This window comes from Bubalus bubalis, chromosome 6, assembly GCF_019923935.1.
Source record: "Bubalus bubalis isolate 160015118507 breed Murrah chromosome 6, NDDB_SH_1, whole genome shotgun sequence".
In the NCBI taxonomy this organism is placed as follows: Eukaryota; Metazoa; Chordata; class Mammalia; order Artiodactyla; family Bovidae; genus Bubalus; species Bubalus bubalis.
The window spans coordinates 84324168-84330014 of NC_059162.1; the positions used below are offsets into that span (position 1 = coordinate 84324168).

The following is a 5847-nucleotide window of genomic DNA, read 5'->3' on the forward strand; positions in this document are numbered from 1 at the left end:
GTGTCCATGCAGGTGAGAGATGGGTGTCTGTGAATGGAGCTCAGGGCAGGGTTTGGCTGGCAAGAACAGAGCATGTCGAAACCCCTGGGAGCCAAGGTCACTTCTGAATGTCTATTTGCAAACTCAGATGTGGATGGGTGGGGAAGATTATGCATTAGGGCTTATCTCTCCCTCTCAGCTGGGTTTCTGTTATCCCAGGGCTCTGTGGTGGAGGCTGGCAGAGGAGCTGACCTATATGCTTGGCAGATTTGATCAACACGTGCTCATCTTCACCGCCAGCAAGGAGAGAGTCTAGCATGTGGGTGGGGTGGGGGAGGTGCATTCAATCAGAATGCAGATAGGAAAAAGAAATCAAATCTACTTGTCCAAACATAAACTTACAAAAATATGGGATAACTGGCTGGCCCTCACTATTCAAGCAAGCCAGGCCAACCTGTTTAGGGAGAATGTGCTTCTGGGAGGAAGGCTGATAAATAGTCTTTTTCCCAGGCAAAGCATGCCCTTGCCCAACCAGCATACAATTCTTATAATTCATTGCCACTAATCACAGGATGGAGTGAGGTAATGGGTGAGAGTGGGGGTGAGGGTGGTCCCTGAATGGGCTTTATAAGGCTGTGACTCCCTACAATTAGGTGCACTACCTAGAGATTTCTCACCCACATGGGCACCCTGAAAGGTGACAGGGAATCAGGCCATCTGTTGCAGAGAAGCTTGTCACTTTCTCAGAGGGTCCCTGGCAGACAGTCACTTACTTTACAGAGGCCGTGTAAGTCACTGCCGGTCTCCTGCCTCAGTCCCACCACACACATCCAAGGACATCTGGAGGGGATCTTCACTCTCGTAAAAAGGTCTGGATATATGAGTTCAGTGTCTTCTACCTTGTGCTGACAGATGGCTTCTGAGGCAGCCTCTGTCATAAGAGCCCTGGCCCTGGAGTCTATTTGAGTGACATCTTGCTTTCTCTACAGACAGATCCTGAAGCGTTTACTTCCGCAGATTAACGAAGGATCTTATAACTTCAAAGAAAGGTAAAGGACCCTTGTCCCAGACTATGATATTCTTAAGAGAAGAAATGATGACTTATCTAGGATCTATACTGCTTTACAGGGCCAATACTGTGGTTGACACAGGGTTTGGTGCCTGACAAAGGAGCCTCAAATAAATTTGCAGGGTGCTAATTACAGAGTATAGTACTTTCCCACTGGGCTAATCAGGACACAAATAAGGTGCATGCTTAATCCACAAAGCACTTAAATTTTATGGGGAGAAGATGCAAATAAGGAGGTTCATTCACAGAAAAGAAGAAAGGGTGATCATCCACTGTGGAATGGAAGAGCACAAGCAAGGGTGTGGAAATGGACAGTTTCTCCTGACATTGCCCTCCTGCACGGGCACCTCTTTGATTTATGAAGAAATGGCGCAAGCCTTGTGTCCCGGGTTTCCCATTTCCCTGCAGAACTGTGCTGGGTTGGGTTATAGGTGCCGTTTCTTATGTGTGGGCTCTGGCCCACTTACTGTGTTTCCTACAGGTAGTCACTCTGTCACTGGAACCGCTGTTGGCGATCAGATTCACTTTAAGAACAAGTTTTTTGGATGTCTTTTAGAGCTCATTTTTGAAAGATGGTCCACCTGGTGCCTGCTCCCCAGCTCTGGATAGAGGCCAGGGGATGACAGCAGCATGAACTCGCTGTGGATAACAAGGCCTCTGTTATGACTGGGAGCGTTTGCAATGCTATAAATAACTCTATCAATATTGTGATAATGGCACTTTAAAGAGGTCTATTTTACAAGTGCTGAATGTAAGAGAGACCGCAGCTGCGCTCATTAATTCTGAAGTATGCCTCCCTCCATGTACGACTTGCAGGTGTAACAATAGGCATGTTGACTCAATGAAAGTCTAGATAATATTTAGATTAAGAAAAAGGTTAGAGTAACACTGTTAGTTTTTCCATTGTGTTTGGCATAATGAAAACAAATTATAATAGCTTAATTGGAAATGGAAAAGAAAAAGGGCAAAACATAACTTGCTTACAGATTTCAGAGGCTCACAAATAGCTCCTCCCCCCTCAAGAGCAAGTATCATAATTGACAGCAGTAGATCTTTTGATAATTAATTGCAGTAAATTATCACTTGGCACAAAGAAGGCATAATTGTAATTAATTTGCAACCTTCCCAGCATAACACTGAATTAGAAATGGCACTGCCGTCATTTTCCCAAGGGAGGAAATTGGAGTGGGGTGGGGGAACAGTATGCTTTTCCTCTGATGCACATTTGGAATTTTGAGACAAGCCCTGGTTGTAATTTTTCCGGCATGATTGTGACATCTCTTCGACTCTCTTGGGCTAGGGGTGTTTAATTTAGATCGTGACTATTGGCTCTGGTCTATGATGGTTAGCAGGAGGGGCCCCTGCTGAGTTCTGCCATGGTTTTCCATCGTGTCAACCACCAGCTAGTCACTTAAACTCAGCATTTTCCCATTATCTTTCTGTATCTGTCTCATTCATCAGGGTGCTGAAAGACCTCATTAGTTCAGGCGATAGATATTCTTTTAGGTTAAAATATTATTATATTTTTAATTGAATGAATTAAGGCCCTCAAAATATTTTTCCTCTTTTTTTTTTTCCTCCAGAACATCTTACTTTTGTGGTGATGCCTATGATTATTAAGACTCTGCAGTGGTACAATTTTATGGTGACTGCTACAGATCAAGTTTCAATCTAATTGCTCAACAATTAATTAGAAACAGAAATGAGGAATAGAAACTATTTTCAGTGGATACTAGGGAACTGTTTATATTTCATCAGAGTGCCTGGGAGAAAAAAGTCATTGAGCTATAAAAGATTACATCTGGGTTTCAATTAAAGTCAAGAAGATTCAGTAAGCCAAATGGTGGCCCAGAGATTATGGCCATGGTGCGCTACACTGCTGACGAAAGCCTTCCAGGGGTCATGGAATTCCTTCCCTTGCTCCATGAATGTCCACTTGAGACAATAAGGAGGATCTTACTTCCAACAATAAAGGCAAGGAATTGTTCTGTGTAGTGGTTAGTCATAAAAAAAAAGATGAAGATCATGGCCCTATTTCAAGTAGACCCATATAACAAAAATAAGCTTTATTAAATTATTCTGGACACTCTTCGAAGTTCTTAAAGCCATTGTTATAAATGCTGAAATAAGGTGAATTTATAGCCAGAGCCCTTTAGCACAGCTGCCCTAGCAATGAACTCAGGTTTGACCTATATGTAACACCTTCTCTGGGGGTTAACAAATCATTCAGTCTTCATTCATGCAAGTTGCCTTTCTCAAAAAGCAATGCCTTAAGTCACCCCAGCTACCCTGCATCCCGCCAATAACTTCCTCCAGTTGGGCTGAATTAGTCATGATAGTTTTACTGTGTGAGCTAATACTCACAAGTGTCAGAGTTCAAGCCACCAACATATTTCACAGGAGACTTCAAATTGAGCTCAAACCTTAGCCCTAGTTGCCAAAGGCCCTGATGTTTATCTTCCTGAACGCTCCATAGGAAGAAGCAGAGCACATAACAAGGACATGGAGACACCACCTACAAGTGCTGGGTTTTGTGCCCACGACCCTGTTAGGTTAGAATCTTCACTGGGCACAGAACTTTGCTTTTCTGATCTAAAACGGAAACATGATTTCTACGGAACAAATGGAGGAAAGACATTTATGAGAGGCTCTTATTTGAAAAAGGAGGTAGCTTTAATCTGTATATCCTCAAAGAGCAGAAGAAATAAAATCATGAATGAATGCTTCAGGGAGATAGGTTTTGGCTTTCAGAAGAATCATTTTCACATTTACAGTTGTTTGAGGGGCAAAAAGATGCCCACAGCAGGAGGAGCTGTTAGAAGAGAACAGAGATCTGTAGGCAGGGAGAGTAAAGAGATTCAGGTATGGGATCTGAGAGGGGAAGCTAAAGGCTTTAGATGACGTGCTTTTAAAAAGTCTCTTATGATTTAGGAATATTTTATGGGTGTTTGCATGATGTATGGCAGGAAGTTAACACAAAAACCAAAGTCTAGGAATCTAGTTTCTGCTGTGGAGGATGGGATAGGGTTGGTAGTTCTCAGTGGGTAAAGGTCTAGGCCCCCAGCTGAGTATCTAATGAATTAGTTTCCAGTTCTTTGGGCCGAATTGCTGATAAATGAGTGGTTAAGCTGAAGGTCATTTGTTTATTCTTTCAGTCATTCATTCATGTAACTAGGGTTTCAGCCACTTCCTGGCGTGCTGGGTCCTCCTCATGTCCTGAGGCTCCGCATTATTCAGCTATAATCCCTGCTCTGTGACCGTTCTTAGTCAGGCTGGTCAGTGTGCCTCAGTATCTTGATATTTTAATTTCTTATCTTGATGAGTGTCCAAATGAAAATACATTTGGTAATGAGAAAAAAAAATGAGCAAAATTTTCTGAATCCTGGCTTCCCTGGTGGCTTAGTGGTAAAGAATCTGCCTGCCAGTGCAGGAGATACGGGTTCGATTCCTGGTCTGGGAAAATCTCACATGCCGCAGAGCAATTAAGCCCATGTGCCACAACTATGGCGTCTGTGCTTTAGAGCCTGGGAGCCGAAACTACTGGAGCCTGCTCGCTCTAGACCCTGTGCTCGCAACAATGAGAAGCCTGTGCACCACAACTCGAGAGTAGCCACTGTAACTAGAGAAAAGCCTGTGTAGCAGTGAAGACCCAGCAGAGCCAAAAATAAATAAATAAATAAAATTATAAATGTTTTTCTGAATTCTATATAAGATTTAGCTTGATCATACAAGCTTGGTCTGGCCCCTGCTTAGCTCCCCTCACTAACCTCATCTCATGACTCTCACCATTGTCCTTTCCCACCAGCCACACTGGCCTTCTTTCTTCCAGTTCTGTATTTTTAAATTAAATTTATTTATTTATTGGCCATTTTGCATGGCTTGCGGGATCTTAGTTCCCCCACCAGGGATCAAACCCATGCCCCCAGAAATGGAAGTACAAAGTCCTTAACACCGGAGCACCAGGGAATTCCCTCTTTTACTTCATTAATTACCCCATGTTTTTTCCTGTTGTAGGATCTCCATTCATGTTGTTCCCTTGGCCTCCCCACACTTCCGCATTCTTTAACTCCCAAAACATAACTTTCTTCAGTATATCTTCCTTGCTCCACCAATCTCAAGCCCCTGAATGTTCTCCGGGCATCTTGTAATTTTCTTTTCTAACACTGAATCACAGTTTAAAAATATTCAAATTTATTACAAAATTGAAATGTGATTCCCTTATTTGTAGAATTCCTAAAACATCAACTGAATCACAGTTTGAGATTCAGTGGTATAAAGGATTGGGCTAAAATCTCCAGCACAGCTAAAAAGGTGCTGGGTGCACTAAGTCGCTTCAGTTATGTCCAAATTTTTGCATCCCCATGGAGTGTAGCCTGCCAGGCTCCTCTGACCATGGGATTTCCCAGGCAAGAATACTGGAGTGGGTTGCTATACCCTCCTCCAGGGGATCTTCCCAACCTACAGATTGAACACAAGTCTCCTGTGGCTCCTGCATTGCAAGCAAAAGAAGCCCACAAAGGCGTTAAACTAATAAGGCAATAATAATATCTTAAATTATATACATGTTATAGTTTACATTATTTTAACGCATATTTCTCTTCTGTTCCTCAACACAGACTTGTATGGCAGGCATTCGTTTCTCTCCCATCTCACAGATAAATTGTCAGAGGTTGCACAGCTAGGAAGTGGCAGAACTGGCTCAAGAAATCAGACCCCATGACTCTGGTTCAAGATTCACTCTATTCATAATGGCAACTTCCTTCTTCAGTGTGTTTTACAGTTAGATGGAGGTCTTGTGA

At 42.8% G+C, this 5847-nt stretch overlaps 1 long non-coding RNA gene across 1 annotated transcript; it reads left to right on the plus strand.

The window, feature by feature from the left end:
* Nucleotides 1-561: 561 nt before the first annotated feature.
* On the plus strand, nucleotides 562-4391 carry LOC123333920. Its single transcript, XR_006551512.1, has 3 exons — nucleotides 562-848; nucleotides 969-1028; nucleotides 2632-4391. It is a non-coding gene; the product is annotated as an uncharacterized LOC123333920 (long non-coding RNA).
* The last annotated feature ends 1456 nt before the right edge of the window (nucleotides 4392-5847 follow it).